A 19,015-nucleotide genomic window follows, 5' to 3' on the forward strand; every position below is an offset into this window, starting at 1 on the left:
GAAACATTCTTTCGATATTCATGTCCATGTTGACATGCTGCCATTGGAGTACACTGCGCTCATTGCCATGTTTGTGGAACCATCTTGAGTTGACGTGTGCTTGGTGACATCCTGTCAGAAGATGGGTAGACGTAGTCATAGGAAAGGCTTCTTTGTGACTACTCTGCCATGTAGGTTTTTGTTCTTTAAAGTATGTTGTATTGTTGTTCTGTGAACAGCTAGACCTGTGTCTGCTACTCTTTTTTTAGACCTCTGATGTGTGGGTTCTTCTTTGCATTTCTTACCAGGTCTATTCTATTTGACATTTTTATTGGTCTTCCAGACCTTGCCTTGACTTCAACTGTTCCATTTATTTTCCGTTTTCTAATTATGTTTCTGACAGTGGAAATAGGTTTTGAAACAGAGTTTTTTTGTAGCCTTCTCCTTCTTGGTGGAAATGAACCATCTTCATTCTCCCATCCTTGGAGAACTCCTGGAAGAAGCCATTGTTGTAAACACCAGACTGAACAGCCACTGCAGTTGGATACGTTAGACGGCATGGAGTTACTACAGACTAAATAGTTCAGCCCTGGACTTAAATTCACCTGACTCATTGAAGTCCTATTGAGTAAATCACCTGGTCCAGGCCTAAGTAATCATCTGAAAATAAAAGCAATCTTGCTTTAAAATTCGCAAAAAGGTCTGCTTAACCAATTGAGTTCAGGTTTGCTTTCGATCACGTACAGCTTCACTGTAACAGACATTTACACCAGGGGTGCCTGCTGCAGATCACTATCTATGTCGTTTATTATATTCAGCCTTTTTTTGATCCATTTTCATTAAGGGTGCCAATAATTCTGGAGCCCACTGTATATATGTGTGTTTAATTAAAACTTGTGTGGGAGGGGGCCAGACAACCTGTTGGAACAGGAAGGAGAATGACAGCCGAGCCTGAGGGCACCTGTGAGTCACTGCTATTATTTATTATTTTGGCATCAGGACTAGCGTTGTCTTCCAGTCTCCTCTTGTTTCTTGATTTTGTACTTTTTTCATGGGGGGGGGGGGATTGGATACCTTCTTTTTTAATGTTTCCCAGGCTGAACTCGAGGCTGCACACTGGATGAAAGCCGTGGAACGGTTTCAGGAGCGACTGTTGTGTTCTCGGCTCTTGGGGCTTAGCCTCCATTTGCTTTGGAGTTATAGTAGCTATGTTTCCATGGGGATATTGCAGGGAGTTTACCTTGGAGCTACACAAACAATCGCTTTAACCTCAGCCCAAAACTGCCACTGAGACAGGGGTTTCGGTTTTGCTTTTTCTTTCGGGAGAAGTGGTATCATGTGATTGAAACATGACCCAAAATAAGTCACACCTGAAAATGAATAATCTTTTCATATAAGCAACAGACTACAACCATAATGTTAACATTAGATACGATGCTTAAGGAAATAGGACATAGTCCTTGCACAAATACAATTGAAAGGGAACCTTTTAGTTAAGCATGACACATTAGCGACAGCCATTTTAGTTACTTTGCAAATGAGTGAAGTCACCAACACACAGAATTGCATCTTCTACTCTTGTGTTTAGCCTGGATGTACAAACTTTCCACTGTGCTTGTAGCCAGTGCCCTGCAGTTCAAACCTTGCAGAATCACCACTGTCGTACAGGTGCTTAACCTCAAGTCCTTCGGCAAACATTATCCACGTGCAAGGCCCGAACGCGAAACGTAAACGAAGCCAATAAGGGCGACTGCAAAACAAATAACGTCCACTTCAGTGTCTTCACGTCAAAGACCGCAGGCACTAGTCTCCGGCAACAGGACTACGTCCGAAAGCAATAGAGCCGCAGTGAGGCGGGATCCTCATGCTTTCTGGGTGGACTGATCTGATTAAGAGCACGCGATGGTAACCACCGCAGCGGAGTAATTACGGTCGAGTTTTACTGGAGATGGTCAACGGCTGGGTAATTAGGCTCGGAGGAAAGGACTCTTGTCTGAGAGCGAGGAGGAGGGTCTCGGTAATTCTCCCCGCAATCAGAGGTCTGTTGGGGGTCTGTTCGCTCCGTCGAGCCCTGCGCTGAGGCTTCATTAGCCGTCCTGGGGCTCGTTCGTCTGAACTAATTTATCCCCAATTCTTTTTACCCTGCATCTTGGAATGCCCAGTCACATTATAGGCCCATGAAGAGGTGTTGTGTGTATAACAAAAGAGCTTAACGATACTACTGTTGGGGAAATCCTGCCTTTTTTTTTTTTACTTTTTCCACATCTTTTGTTGTTTTTTTTGCTGAGAAGTGCGCCCTTTTTACTCTCAAAGTCACACTTAATTGGCTGAAAATGAATCGGTGCTCTCAAGCACGGTGCTGTCTCCTCTCCACCGTATTTCAAGAAGACGGTAAATATTACTATATGCAAATTCACTCTCTCTCCTGCACCTGGGAGGCTAAATTAATTTTCTCTGTTGACACAGACTACGATTCCTTGCCAAAGTGCAAGTATCAAGCAAAAGGATCCTGAAATGAGGTTTATTTAATGCATGTGTATAATATGCAGTCGAGCACATGTCCTCTAGCATGTGCACATGGTGTCACGGATATATAGTCTCATATAAGCTTGTGAGTATACAATCTCATTATACATACACATAAGAACAGCTCAATACACCAAAGCCACAAGTGTACATAATTACAAATACGGTAAGGTTATATTTACGTCATACGATGCCTTCAGCAACCACATTTAGGCTACCTGTAGACTGTCACACCTGTCCCTATTCTTATTTTCTTTGAAACCTGATGCTTTTGCCTGAGGATATATGATACGATACCACGTATGATATTGCAAAAACACTTGAAATCAAAGAAAGCTGGTTTGCGCATCCGCACACAGGTCACATCAAGAAAAAACTAAAATTGAGTCTGAATCAAACAGTATACAGAAATGACATTTGGAAAATATTGATTTCCATGTGCTTGTTCTTTTTTCCCCCTTTTCTGACTTTTTGACATTGGCTAAAATCAAATTAAATCTGTCACACATTCTTATGACAGATTATCATAAGGCTATGTCTGACTGTAGCCTTAGCGCACTATCCAGTTATAAACACCACACTGTACAAAGAATATGCTCCTGAAGAGTTACATAGAAGGGCAACATGAGTGGTTCCAAGTTATAAAGGTACGTAACAGGTTATTTCTGCTGCAGCGAGAGGGGCTGTCAACTAACAAGTAAGTTCTGGTTTACACAGACTAGTAATCAGGGTTTACTACCTATTCAGCTGACAGAACAGGCTCCTTTTTAGATTTGCATGCCATGAGGGTGATTCACAAGCTAAAAATGCAAAGATAAAAATACCAGCGGCTCATAAGGCAAGCACATATTACCACCATTTCTTGAATCAATGTGAAAATTGATACTTTTGTGCAGCTGGGTCGGAAAGAGATTAATAGACCTGAGTGCGCTTCATCATCTTGAATCACTTTTTGAATTGCTTAGAAATACCTTCACAGAGAACGATTTGTCCCTGGCGAGGCATTATGAAGATCAAATTGCAATTTTCAATTAGGATGTAATAGAAGTAGCGTTATAAAATAAAGGTGCTATACCTTTCCCACTTCAAATATCATGTTCCAGAGAATTTTGACTGTATTTAATTTTTGAAATCCCTCGTGCAAGCAAAGTTGGAAGCAGCCAGCATGTTATACTCGTTTTATCTTTCCTTCAAAATCACAGATGGAACCTTGCGACTCCTCAAATACTTTTCTAATAAAATGTCATGCTCATTCAAGGGGGTGCTAACTGCTGTTAGCTGAATGTATTCTGTAATAAACTAGGACCCACTGGATGTGGTTAGGCCCACTGGATCAAACTTAAGAGCCACTTCTTCTTTTTTTGGTTCGCTCCAGAGTTCTGACAAATAGCCCCACAACACCAAGAAGTAGAAAACAATATTAATTTACTGAAGTTACACTTGACATTAAAATTCTCAGTTAGAAAAGAGACAGGAGCAGTGACTTGAAGTTCAGGCTGAACTTATTTTGAAGTACAAAATAAGCTATAACCACAGGAACAATCGTTCAAGTTACATTTAAAAAAGTGTGCTCGCACAATACATTTTCAATCCCATATAGGCTCCATGTAGGCTACAATAAATGTATATTTATTGCTAAAAATACAGCATTGCTAAAATGTCTCACCCTTTCAACACACCAAGCTGAAGTATCTAATACCTCACACTGTAGTCTAAATTATTATTATTCAGACAAAATCCTCTTAATCCTCTTAAAAAATATGTACAATTATGTACAATTACCGTGCGGGGCTCAGGTGTATACCTCGTCTCCGGTAACAACCCAAGGTATCGGTCCTGACAGCTTGCTCACACAAATACTGAAGGGTCCAGGCCAACTAAAGTCAGTAGGCCATGTAAGGCACAGGGCATGCTTCTAATTGAGAGAAGGGTAACCAGCTCAAGGATTAACAAAGGTATCTGCCTAATCCCAGACCACAGGTACCTTAGTCAAGCATTATCTTTAATATCTCCAAAGACAAGGGGCTCTTTCTAATCATTTCTAATCAATCTATTTTTCACCTCCTATCTCCTTGTTCTTTGACCGACCCCGGAAATCGATCAAGGTCCTTCTAGGATCCGGGAGCCGGGAACTATGAGGGTCCCAAAGTTTTCTTGAGCCAGAAAACTCTCCCCCTCTGCCATGTGTATGCCATGCCTGTAACTGATGTGGCTTCGACTTGAAGTTTGAAATTCCATTTTCCTAATGCACGTTCACAATTCTTCACCTCAAAGAAAGGAATAAGAAGGTGAAAAATAAGCAATCTACACTCAGTGAGCACTTAATTAGGTATTTATTAGACTTATTTGTTAGATTTCTACTGCTGTAGCCTATCCACGTAAAGTTATGATGCGTTGTGTGTTCAGAGATGCTCTTCTGCATACCACTGTTGTAATGTGTGGTTATTTGTGTTACTGTCACCATCCTGTCAGCTTTGAACAGTCTGGTCATTCTCCTCTGACGTCTCTCATTAACAAGGTGTTTCTGTCTGCAGAACTGCTGCTCACTGGAATATGTTTTTTTTTTTTTTGCACTCTTTGCAAACTCTAGAGACTAGTTCACGTGAAAACCCCAGGAGATCAGCAGTTTCTGAGATACACAAACCAGCCTGTCTATCACCAACAATCATTCAACATTCACTTACATCACATTTTTTCCCTATTCTGATGGTTTGCTGTGAACATGAACTGAAGCTACTGACCCATATGTACATGATTGTATGCATTTCCCTGCTGCCACACAATTGGCTGATTAGATAATCGCATGAATAAGTAGGTCTAATAAAGTTAAAATGTTCCTAATAAAGTGCTAGGTGAGTGTATATTGCCCTCTATACAAGATCACTAACTGCACATGCCCTTCTGTCCATCACGTTTCAGTTCTGCTCCTCCTGTGAGAAAGGCATCAGGCTGGTGTGTGTAATTGTGTTAATTATATCACATGTTCCTTCAACACTCAGGATTAGTGGAAAATCCAGCACAATACCGTGGAGAACAAGGCATTAAGGCAGGGCTGCAGCAATTCTGAAGAAGCATACAGTACCTGGATGAATCGACTGAGAACTGCCAACACAATATTTTGCAAAACTTTAAACTAGTTAACCTCATTGCCCTCAGCAGAACAGTGACATGGGAGGCATTTGACTGAGGACTTTACATTTTTAGAAGGATTAGTAAAATGTGTTAGACAATGTTTGAAGTTGAGGTCTGTCAGCAAAAGGGCAGAAATGAGCTCCATGTGAATTTCACCCTGGTACTAGTTTACTTTATCTCTGAACCAGCTGAAGAGCAGTATCAGACACATTCTTGTCTGTAGGCAAATGAGCCTTGACAGGGTGGATAACAGTGCAATGGAATCGGTTTCAATTAAACTATGACTGAAATAATATCGTTGCCTTATATAATATAGATAGATAGATAGATTCTGACAAAGAGACAAAACAAAGTGTCTATGCTTTCTGTCTGGGAAGTGAAAGTCCTTGCACGATTGTCTGAATGTCGTCTGAAACGATGGCTTAAATTATTCCACTGTGTGTGGAGGGGGGACGCTGCCAAAGGTCGCCGAGGCAGTGACTATTGATCTGCAGCTGTGTTAAATTCAGGCTTTGCTGCAGCCGCTCTTATGGGAAAGAATGATCCGTCAGCCAATCAATGCATAGGTCAATCCATCAATGAATCAATCGGCCAATCACGTTTTGAGTGATGTAGCGCTCTTAAGGATTGTCACACACTGCAATCCATAGGAACAATCTGCAATATGTCCTACAAGAACACCATATATAGTAAAATATACAATAGTATGAATAATAAATGGCAAAATGTTAACAGATGTCAGAATTCATTTGAGTGACGTAAAATTCATGATGTTTGCCAGGAACTTCATGAACTGGGATTTCAAATTAACGTTGTGATGACTATTAATGAATTGCTTTTTTCATACAAAAAAGCAGACGATGGAATTAGCGTTAGAGTATTAGTGTGGTGATGGTCGCTATGACACGCTGTTGCTAGCGGACAGAGCACTGCGGTCACTCTCCGTGTCATGTGATCCTGCAACCTGCCAGCCCTTCTCAGCCTGGTGAAAAAAAGTGCCTTTGAAATGTCTCAAAATTGCTGTGAAGACTACGTTCCTCATGCATTATTCAGTACACCCACACACTGTCAAGGTCTGCCCTGCTTGACGGTGTGAAAACTAACATTGATATCTACTCCGGCTCCCTTGATAATTCCGGACGGCTTTTCATACCCCGTGTTTGCTGTAGGATGAAATATAAGATAGAAACCTTATAAAGATTGAAACTTTTGCAGAAGGAAAAAAAAATTCTACACTACCGTGATGTTTGAATTTATGACACTGTTGAATGGCAAAGCTTTGCAGTGGCACAATATCAGCATTCTGTCAATGTTATTATATCAATAGCTGAAGGGATTGTGCCCGGTTTCTGGTTGTCTGCATTGTGAATGTAATACTTTTGATAAAAGGTAATTGGTTTTTCTTTCCACAACCCGAGGGCTACTGACACCATCATTCAATAAACGTGTAAAGGAATACCTAATTTTAAAATACATGCGGATTGTACACACATGCATGTCTGTTGTTTTCCATTAAGAGACAAAATTACTTCACATCATATTTTACTGCCTCGACAGCCAATGGCATGTTTGCAGGGGGTTAAAATGTTATTATGTGACTGCAGATGGGATGAGGGTTAGGATGTATGTGCAATGTGTGCAGCTGATCTTTGCTCCTGAAAGTTGTAAGATTCGCACAGCAGTAGTTTGCGGATGCAGAGACAGGGACCAGAGTCTGTTTTCCCTCAGGAAATGTTGAGTAAAAGGGCACCGTGCATTATTCTCCAGAAAGAGCAAAAAACTATTAATTCAAGATTAAAAATGTAATGTCTATATCCCCTGCTGCAAAAACAGCTCAAGCTTTGTTTTGAAAAAAAAACAAAAAAAACTGGTAGCTGGTTGACCAGTTCAGACCAGCTCCATGCTCAACGTGGTTTCACAAGCGCAAGCTATATTTTGGAGCAGCTGGTAGCTGGTCATTTCAAGATGGTCAGAGTGGATTTTACAGCAGGGTCTTGTTGGATAAAGACATCCTTTTCTTCAACATGTTCCTCCAGCCCTCTCTTCTGCAGTGGATAACCAGTGACTATTTTACACCTTATAGCTCTTACTGTACAAAAGAGCTTACTCTTTTACCGCAATTGATAACATGTGGGTATCTGGCATATAGTTGGATTTAAATAATGCAGTTTACGCTACAGGCCGCCTGGTAAAGGTAAATGACTGGCACACAAGGTCAGTGGTTCTAATCCCGGTGTAGCCACAATAAGATCAGCACAGCCGTTGGGCCCTTGAGCAAGGTCCTTAACCCTGCATTGGTCCAGGGGAGGATTGTCTCCTGCTTAGTCTAATCAACTGTACGTCGCTCTGGATAAGAGCATCTGCTAAATGCCAATAATGTAATGTAATAATGTAATAAAGTTGGATGACCAATTTCAGTACCCTGAAAAGTAGTACACCACACCTTGGTATTGATCTTGGGGGATTGTGATCCTAGACCTGGGGAGACTAGCCAATAAGATTTCGGAACATAACATGTTGCTGTTGTATTTACATTTTCTTTTACATTACTTGTACAAATGCCGGACTAATACACGTCTGACAGGAAGGTTCGTGGGATGGAGGACATCTGGATCAAAAACCAAGCTGTCTGGCTGAACGATGGACATAAGACCACCCAAGTTTAACGCGAGTAACCCTATTTGGTTTAACACAACTCTAATGAGGCCTAGTTGATCAAACTGCTGTGGAATAACGATATGTGTGGAAGAGATTAGTTGAACATAGCAAGGGACAAATGAGTGGATCATGTAAGTCTGATTAATCAACACTCAGTGCATCGAAGGAATGCTTTCATTTTTTATTTTCAGTTGCCACAGAGGGGATATTTACTGTGGATTTTAGTCCATCAAGGCAATAGCTTCATCACATAATCAATCCTACAGTGATTAAAAATGGCATCAATTTCACAAATTATCGCACTGTAATTTAAAAGTGTTGGGTCGTTATAGCATGCATGTCAGACAATCCCTTTTAACACGAAAACAGCTGGCTGCAAAGCAAACCGTTACTATGGTAACGAAGCTGAACATAAGCTCCCAATTTGCTTCCAATTATTTATTTCTTTGCTTAATTTCTGAGTTCCAGCTGCTTGATTAATATTTGCCCTCCTTCGGCGATAAATGCCCCAGTATCGCATTAGCACAGGGGCAGCCCCAGCAGACCTTCTCCCCTCTCGTGTCACTCTGAGAGGAGCTCACCACAGCCATGATCCTGGGCTGCTAAGAGTGCTAATAAATAGAAACGGCCGACATTTTACCCAGAAAAAGAATTACAGCGCTGACACGACGTACTGTCATTGGGCTGTGGTCTTCGCAATGCCACCGGAATTCACTTATAAAAACCCGTAGGGCTGTCGTACCTCGTTGCGAATCCAGGAGGCGTCTCTTCTTTAAGGCCACTTTAAGACCCCTTTTAAGACCTAATGCCCTCCTGGCGTCTGACCGGGTGATTTATGGTTCTAATAAGGATTACAAAGCGCATTGACCCCGAGGAGACTGCAACTGCCCTTTTTTAACCAGTTTTCAGGGTGAGGTGTAAAAGTAGTGTGACATTCCCGCTCCTAACCTCTGTGTATGCCCTCTGGCAGGCACGCTGAAATCTGGCCCTTAAGGCCAGGGGTACTGCTGGTCTGTGTTCCTCCACTTGGGACTGATTTAAACCCGGGACACTAGGTGAGCTACATTTGACCAATCAGTGGGATGGATTGATCAATTAATATCAGGTGGAAAAGAGGTACCCTCATCTTATGAGGAACTAACCAAAACAAAACAAATGCCACATACTGAGTTTGTGTTGGGGGGGGGGGGGGGGGGGCTTGGTAAATGGGGCAAAGCCAAAAGTCAGCTAACGACCAATAGTGAAGAGAAAAAAGGAAGGTGAGCTTAACTGTGGTTCTTTTATTTAAATCAAAAATCTCTGAACACTTCCACTGAAACCAGGCTTCTTCTGACGTGGAACTTAAAAGCTAACACACTGTTATTTTGCACAAAATGGTTCCTTTATTTTCCACAAAACTGCTTTCGGGACAGCGACTAACAAATTACCAGGAGACTGAAGCACCTCATCACACAGCATTCCCAGCTCCTCTGAAACCAAAAAGAAAGCTAGTTTATAACCCCTGAGGCTGATTACCCACAGGCAGCCCAAATCAAACAGGCTCTGCCAGTGATTCCAACTAACAAGGAGAGAGCCCCCTCCAGCCCCCTCAGCTCAGAATACGATAAACCACTCACTGATTTCAGCCACCCACCGAATGCAGATTACCCATAACAGTAGTAAACACTCTAAAGCTTTTATTTTTGTAAAAATTGAAAATCGTTTTACATATATTGCATATATGGATTATTTTGTTTTGTTTTCATATTATTTATATGTATTTACCCTATTTTTCCCACTGATATAAAATCTGTTTTAAAAGAGACACCTGACAAAGATAGTTTAGCAGCATATACATACAGACAAAGATTTCAGATTAAAGCAGAACAGAGAAATATAGTCAAATACACGGAAAACCCAAATGAAGCTTATATGAACACGATATGATTGAAGCAAGCACTTTCAAAAGGAAATAAGTGAGGACCTAGCATACATTCTGTACAAATGCAAATACAAATGCAGGGGTCGCCAAGATCTTTTCCAAAAAGACCACAAGCATTTGTACGTTTTTAGGCACCTTAATTTCTGAGACTGCAGTGCGGGGGCAGGCTTTTGTTTTAGCCCAGCACTACAACACCTGATTCAACTAATTAATCAATTGCGGTCTTCAACAATCAAGACAAGATGAGTAGAATCTGAACCAATGAAATAAAACAAACAACAAACAAAACTGCACACCGCAAGACCGGAGACCCCTCGATTGGACCTGCATATACACATGCGTACACACGCATCCAGATGGTCTGCGGAGCTATGCCTCTTGATGTTAATATTTAGAGATACACGAGCCCTGTTCCAGAAATGTGCGACCCTGTCGAAAGAGCCTGGACAGCTCTGCGGCCCTTCTCCGCTTCATAATTATCATAAGTGGTCACTTTGAGGGCGTGACTCGAATGCAAAACGCGGATTATCCTCCAAACCCGCGGTGCTTCCCGACTGTGCCGGGGACGCTTTTCTGAGTGACCCTGCCTTCATTATCGCAGTTCCCTCAACCTCGTTTTAAAGCTCTGTCGGATGCTGCTCCGGCCCCACGCCCTCCGGTCCTACCTCTCACGGTGAAGTAAACATTAGGAGCCGTAACAATTTTGTCAAACCTATGCACCGCACACAACACAGCAGCACCTAGCTGGCAGGACCGATAGCAGTGTAACATCTGCTGGAAGAGAGAGAGAGAGAAAGAGAATAGGGGGTTGGAGGTAAGAGCAGAAAGTTATGGGTTCTGGTTACACAATAGGGCGTTTGCATCAAAACTGACAGCAGGCGAATTTATCACGGACGCTTAGATATGGGATTTGTCAGTCACGCTAAAAGGGGTCAGATATTATTTTTTATTATTATCATTAATAATCCTCTATCCCTGTGGACGAGGGAGCTAATAAATCTGCAGCATATGGAGAAGATTTGTTACAGTTTGGCTGACAGAATTAAAACCTTTCACAAAATATGGCAGCCAGTGCTCAGTTTGGGGGATCAGTTGAATTTTCCGTCTGCATTATGGGGGGTTTATAAGCCTGTACGTTGGCCACTGTTAATAACTCCAGAACAAAAACTTCTCCTTTCACAGTTTACATGAGTCCGAATGGCATCAGCTGCACTCTATCAGAACAAAATGTACTCTATCAGAGTTCGTTCAGACCATTTTCCTACAAGGCTAAAAATATAGACAGAACTGTCTGTATGTAAATTTCGATTCACCTTTCAAAGGAAAAAGCCATGAATATAGAACAGTCTGTTTTCCATTTTCACATGCCTTCTGACACAAAGGAAATTAGTTTCTGCACTCTCCAGACCTCAGGTAAAGAGGTTTGAACTCTTCTGTTCTTTAGCAGCACCGTGAAAAGCTGCTGAAAGCATCTTTCCTCAGTGTGCTCTGTCAGGTAAGATTTAGCTTAATTTCTTACTTTGGTCATTTCGGTGTCGACAACCCCATTAGCGCTAAAAAAGAGACATTTCGATCTGTTCCTTTTACCCTTAATTTAGTACTTTCGGTTTAGTTGTGTTAATGAGTTCACTGTGGAGAGAAGGGGACAGAATTATGGAGCACGGTGACACGGCTAAATCTCAAAATGGCCACCTTCTCCACTGATAATGTCGCAGACGGCATGCAGGGCATGACAATATAATTAGCTATGGAAATACCCATCAAAATGCCCCACACATCATGTTTTCTTGCAAGCAGTGGCAATTTTGGCATAGAAATTCTGGTGGGGCACCAATCAGCTTGTCAAGACACAATGATGAAACCCTTCTAACACACTATCAAAAGCTGCTCAATACAAGAAAGTAGCCTACATGGGGAAAGCAGATAGGCCGAGCATTTTAAATAAATCTTCAAATGTAAATTTGGGAGGAAACAGTTTGGTTCACAGTTTGGTTCACAGTTTGGATTGGTGATTGCCAATTTAGTATTTGATCACACAAGGGGAGCCGGCATAATTATCAGTTCATCAGGTTAGCTGGTATCAATTTGTATTGTGAGGAAACTGGTCTGCAACTGCACTATGCAGTGAGGAAAAGGTGAAATAACAGAACTAACAGAAGCTACATCACAGAATTATTCAATGAAAATGAGTCCAGCAGAAAGGGCAGTGCAAGCTATCGTAATTAGTTTATTTTTTCTGCAATCTTAATTAATCTTACTTTTTGTGATGAAGTGTACAAAAGCGCCGCATGTCGCTTGTCAGGCTAGAATGTAAAAATGGCTCCATACCCTACAGTACAGATTGCACAAACAATTTTTATTGCTTTGAGTGTATTTTAGAAGAGGAATTACTGATAATATCTATCAAGGCTTGAGCGATTCAAAATGGATTTTCTTAATTGAACTGCAGTGCTTCAGAGATAAGAAAGTCAATTTGGGAGAAGAACACAACAACGCCAACTAGTGGGGCTGGGCCCCACCAGCCAATAATGGAGAGATGCCACTGCCAAAATCCAAATAATGTTTCCATCCATCCATCCATCCATCCATTATCCTAGCCTGCTTATCCTGAACAGGGTCGCAGGGGGGCTGGAGCCTATCCCAGCATACATTGGGCGAAAGGCAGGAATACACCCTGGACAGGTCGCCAGTCCATCGCAGGGCACACACACCATTCACTCACACACTCATACCCACAGGCAATTTAGAGTCTCCAATCAGCCTAACCTGCATGTCTTTGGACTGTGGGAGGAAACCCACGCAGACACGGGGAGAACATGCAAACTCCACACAGAGAGGCCCCAGCCGACGGGGATTCAAACCCAGGACCTCCTTGCTGTGAGGGGGCAGTACTACCCACTGCCCCATCCGTGCTGCCCAAATAATGTTTCCAGTGCATTAATTATATCTAATGAAGGGATTTTTTTGATAGCACATTGCAATTTATTCAAGTCCAACAGGTAGGTGAACCAATGAGTACTGCTAGTTTTCTCTTACTGCTTTAAATCTCCCTCACCTTAAGTCTCTTCAGTCTTCCGGATTGGCTCTCCCCTCAAATGCCTTGTCCTCAGTCTTCAACATTGCATTAAGCTACTGTAACTTTCACTTTGATATTAATCGCTTAAGTATGGTGAATTTCATAAATCTGGAAAACATGTCACTTGTTGATTTCCATTCATTGCAAAAAAATCTGTATTGGCAAATGAACAACAGCGTTCCAAAAATTTGCATTTGCTTAGCAGATGTCATTTTTCCCAGAATATCTACAGCACTAAGCTTGCTTTTGCCATGCCCCTCACACTCTTAAAGCTGGATATTCAAGAATACAATTAAGTGCCATGTTCAAGGTCACTACAACAGAGCCAAAGCCCGGATTCAAGCCAGGAACCTATAAAAAAACACCTATGTCGTAATACCTACCCCGTGTTTCTGTTTATAATAAATGGCTTAAGAAATTGATGCCAAAGAGACAAGCCCGGAATGATAAGGTGGGTGTTAAATTATGGTGCAGGACACATTCAGTTTATCCCTTCTTTATTCCGTGCACTTTATTTTGACATGCTTCCCGAGAAACCACATAATTATACCCACTATTTACCAATTTGCCTTTCGGGCATTTTGTCGTTGAAGTCAACAAAATGGCTTCACGGTAACCAAGTCTGGCTGCGCCCAATGAGGCTTCCAACACTGTTTGCTTACCTTCGATACATAATGCTAGCTTTGGAATTTTTCCCCGAGTGAAAAGCTGACACCGAGAATGTAAACAAACCTGAATCCTGAGGCGGGTTGTCATCTGAAGAGCTGACTTTTTAGGTTCTGTCTAGCATTAGCAAGCAGCTAAAGATGCGGGTGCTTTTTTGTGCGTGTGAATGAGGTACTATTTTGTTATTAGAAAGGGGGGTTTATAGTCTTTGCAGTTCAGTGGTTAGTGATAATGACTAATTAATGTTGCCAAGGAGAGGTATCATTACTGTGGAAAACAGAGCTCTGTGAAAAGCCGGAATGGGGGATGAAAAAAGACCTCACGTGTCCTTTGATTTTGACCTTTGACCCTCTGAGGACAGTGATTGGTCTCTGGCAGTCATATCCTCTTTCCTTGACCCTGGGAAGAGGTGAAATGAGCTTGAGGCTTGTTCATTGTGCACAACTTTTAAAAGCAGTACAGGTTTTGAAAAAGGGGAGTGCGTTTGGTTAGGGGCGAAAATTCAAGATGTAGCTGTAAATTGTCATATTCCATCTCCAAATTTCCCTCAGAAAACATCAATTCCATTATCGCCTAGGTGGCACCCAGGGGCAAGTACGGTTTCCTTTCATGGCCTGAAAGCATTTGATAGATTATAATGAGGTAAAACACAGACCGGTTTATGAGACGCGTTGTTGGTTAATGCACACATGCAGCGGAGCAGCGATAATGTCCAATCTGCCTGACGGTGGGGACACAGCACACCGGAGTGGCATTCCGCCCTATCTGCCTAATTACACGTGATTCGAGGAAAGTGAGATAAGGCTGCCTTTCAATGCTGCTTCCTGATTTATGTGGACTCGCGGCTTCTCCGATTGTTCGGATTTGTTTCTCTTTCCCCCTCCGGTTGTGTGAGGAAATCACGCCTGACAGAGCAGGCCCTCTGGGCACATAGGATTGCAAAACAACAACATTTTTAAAATAAGAATCATAAATGCAAAGCTAAACTCTGAAGCAGAGCAAAAAAAATTCTAATTGTAGCCCCTTTTTAAGTCTGATAATTGTGTACAAAATTAGAATGGATGTGTGAATAATTGAGCCACAGGCAGACACGCGCTCTCTCATTCTATCCCACGTCACCGTCAGCGTGGAAGCTCAATGAAGCCTTTCACCACATGCTTCAGACACAAGGATTCACACAGGTTCAGCCCAGATACACTGGGTGTAATGGATTAAATGAGAGTTAATGAGATTCTTCTTTTCATCGTTCAGGAATGAGGCCGAACAGGGACTATTTCATTGATTCCTCCCCCGCGGGTCATGGTAATGATGCCGCTATCTGATTGTCTCCGGCTTTCCAGACACTGACAGCTGAACCACTCCGTGTTTGAGGTCTTCATCTCCACATTGCACCGGCTCGTTTTCGTTTTGCTGCCGTTATTGAAGAAGCGCTCAAGTGGACGCAATGAGAGATAAGTCTTGGGAAACAACCGTCGTTGTGGAATCACCATGGCCTCTTTGTTAGAAGAGTTTCTATATGCATTCAATAAATGCAAAGAATGTACAAGCTATTTGCGTAATTTTGTTTTGACTCGGTTTTCTTCGCTGATATGTTTTTAATATCTGCTCTCATGTGAAGCGTGCCAAATACATATTTTGAGCCAATGAGCCAGCATCTACATAACTCATTTCAAACATATGTGATCCATTTCTACTGTGTTCTCACAGGCAGCATAGTGTGAAGGCTTGGGAAAGTGTTAATAATGTATAACGTGACTCCCAGATGTATTTTGATTCAAAGAATTATGACCGCTTTGTGCTCACGTCCGGGTTCATCGAACTGTCGATGTTTACTCTCCCCTCTGATCGAAAGTACTGATCAGCAACTTCCAACTGCAAGTTTGATCTACTTTCCCATCTACCCATGACATCATTGGCGAATTACTAATAAATAAATTAGTAAAAAATAATAATAATTGTAACATTGAATAAATAAATAAATAATAAATGCAAATATGAAGGGCAGAAATGCATTCCTCAAATACAATTCATTATCACCCGTGGTCGTTTTCTTTTCCACACATCATGTGGAAGCACGATGGTGCTTAATAAATTCATGAGCTCTTCATAAATCTTTTTCAACGTTTTCCTCATTTTCTCAAACCCCCGTCACTGACCTCAATGCCCCACACCCTCCCCAAAACCCCAGCATGTACGCACACCCGCCCAAATAGGACCCGTCGGTTCAATGTGCGGCACCTGTGTCAACTGACCACCCTGTTGCACCCCACTGCCCCCCCCCCCCCCTTCCCACCCACCCAGACCCTCTACCCCCCACCCCCCACCCCCCCTCAGCAGCTGTGTTTGACTCTCAGACCGAGTATCCGGCATTTTCTTTAAAGCCATTCTTTTGGCAGGGTGGTGGTACCCTTTCATGTGAGAGGAGTTACGCCTATGCAACGCTGAACTTCAGCTTGTCCATTGAGGGGGGAGTGTATGTGTGTGTGAGTGTCTGTGTGTGTGTGTGTGTGTCTGCAACACATGCCATATAGGGACACACACAGCATATAGGCATTCAGTTCATCAGACATTCCCAGCACAGCTGCTTGATGGATTATCTATTGGATGTTATGCATTGCTCTGTCTTAGAAACAATGATGCAAACACCAGGGTGTTTTTGGGGGGTGGGTAAAGGGGGGGGGGGGGGGGGGATTCCAGTTCCTGGGTCTGTGAAGGGGGTGGGGGGGTAGTGAAAAGGCCAGCTTCGTCAGTCTCATCCATTATGCAAACCCAGCTCCTAAACTACAGTTCGTCTATGACAGGTGCAATTTCTCCTTTATTTTGGTGTCTACACCAACTGCATAGCAATTTCAGGCCTTCTCCATGGGTTCTGTACAAAAGTACTGGTGACTTGCTAAATTAGTCAGGGCAAAATCGCGACCAAGAAATGCGACAGAAATGCAAGCAAATGGCGCGTTTGCCCGGAACAGGGTGGTGACACGCAGTGGAAAACACCTCGGAGTTTGTGAGTCACACAGCCACTTCTTGTTTTTCTCCTGAGCCGAGCCGGGCAGTCAGCACAGAGGCCCGGTAGCGAGAACAGGGAGGGAGACGCTGGCACAAGTCCGCCGTGTTAGGCTTTCTCTGTGCCGTACTGTGACCCCTCTGATGTAGGGTTGAGCTGCGGGGGGATTCTGTGCCCCCCTGCTAGGGCTCCGCGGGGGGAGGAGGGGGGGAGGGGGAGGTCACTCTCATGGTGTCAAAAGCTGAAACACAGGTGCCGGAGCGTTGCACCATTTGCCGACGTCTTCGTCCTCTTTCTCCCACCGCTCCTCCGAGCACTTCACTTCAGCAAAACCCAAAAACCTCATTGTACGTCAACGGCCGTTCATACGCATCGTGTCCTTATCAGCCTTGTTCGCTCATGCGTTACTTTGAAGGCCTCTCCTTGACTGCAACCCCATGAAATGGAGTTCTATGGAAAATGGCGAACCTGCTTGCTGTTTGCGGCGAAAAACAAATTCAGCTCAGGGAAAAGTTATTAAACATAAACAATGAGATGTATTGATGTGGCACCAAAGTCATTTTCCCTCTGATATAGAAGTTTGGCTCAGACGGATGTTATAGATGATGTCTGTTGGGATTCAGCTGCAGCTCTACTAGATGCTTATGCCCTCATCTGTGCAGACCAAGCCAGTGGCCCGTACAGAGCTGAGCAGGGAGGGTTCAATCACACCGTCTCCAGTAAGATTATTCTCTGCAGCTCATCGGGCAACTGTGCTAGCGATTGTGCTTTCAACAAAAATGATGAAAAGGTTACTTGTAAATGGTAGGCATTTATATAGCGCCTTTATCCAAAGCGCTGTACAATTGATGCTTCTCATTCACCCATTCATACACACACTCACACTCACACACCAACGATGATTGGCTGCCATGCAAGGCGCCAACCAGCTCATCAGGAGCATTTGGGGGTTAGGTGTCTTGCTCAGGGACACTTTGACACAGCCCGGGCGGGGGATCGAACCAGCAACCCTCCGATTGCCAGACAACTGCTCTTACTGCCTGAGCCATGTCACTGTCCTTTGTTCAGGATATGTTTGCAAAGGCAAGACCAGATATATTATCATAAATATTTCCTTCTGATATGGACAAGGGTTAAGCCTTGCTTTCTAAAAAGAGGATGGAAACTATTCACAAAAAAATGTTGAGAGATTTCATATCAAATAACAGCACATTGGCAGCAGTGTGGAGCTGAGGGAAGTGGACTTAGTGTAACATAAATCCTTATCGGGTTCATATCTTGGATTGGGTACTACTACATAAGGCTGTGGGTTCGTATCCTGGATTGGGCACTACTACATAAGGCTGTGGGATCATATCCTGGATTTGGCACTAGTACATAAGGCTGTGGGATCACATCCTGGATTGGGCACTACTACATAAAGCTGTGGGATTATATCCTGGATTGGGCACTACTACATAAGGTTGTGGGATCATATCCTGGATTGGGCACTACTACATAAGGCTGTGGGATCATATCCTGAATTGGGCACTACTACATAAAGCTGTGGGATTATATCCTGGATTGGGCACTACTACATAAAGCTGTGGGATTATATCCTGGATTGGGCACTACTACATAAGGTTGTGGGATCATATCCTGGATTGGGCACTACTACATAAGGCTGTGGGATCATATCCTGAATTGGGCACTACTACATAAAGCTGTGGGATTATATCCTGGATGGGGCACTACTACATAAGGCTATGGAATCATATGCTGGATTTGGCACTACTACATAAAGATGCAGGATTATATCCTGGATTAGGCACTACTACATAAGGCTGTGTGATCATATGATGGATTGGGCACTACTACATAAGGCTGTAGGTTCATATCCTGGATTGGGCATTACTCTTTAACTGCGAATAATGTGCACATACAAAATTATTTTGTTGCATTTCCTGCAGTGTAAACGGATAGTATGAATATGCTCTTGTGTATATGCATAATTAATTTGTCAAATAATTAAGTGGATGGTTAATTAATAACATCTCTAATGAAAATAAGTAAA

The sequence above is a fragment of the Conger conger genome, chromosome 15, assembly GCF_963514075.1.
Source record: "Conger conger chromosome 15, fConCon1.1, whole genome shotgun sequence".
NCBI lineage: Eukaryota > Metazoa > Chordata > Actinopteri > Anguilliformes > Congridae > Conger > Conger conger.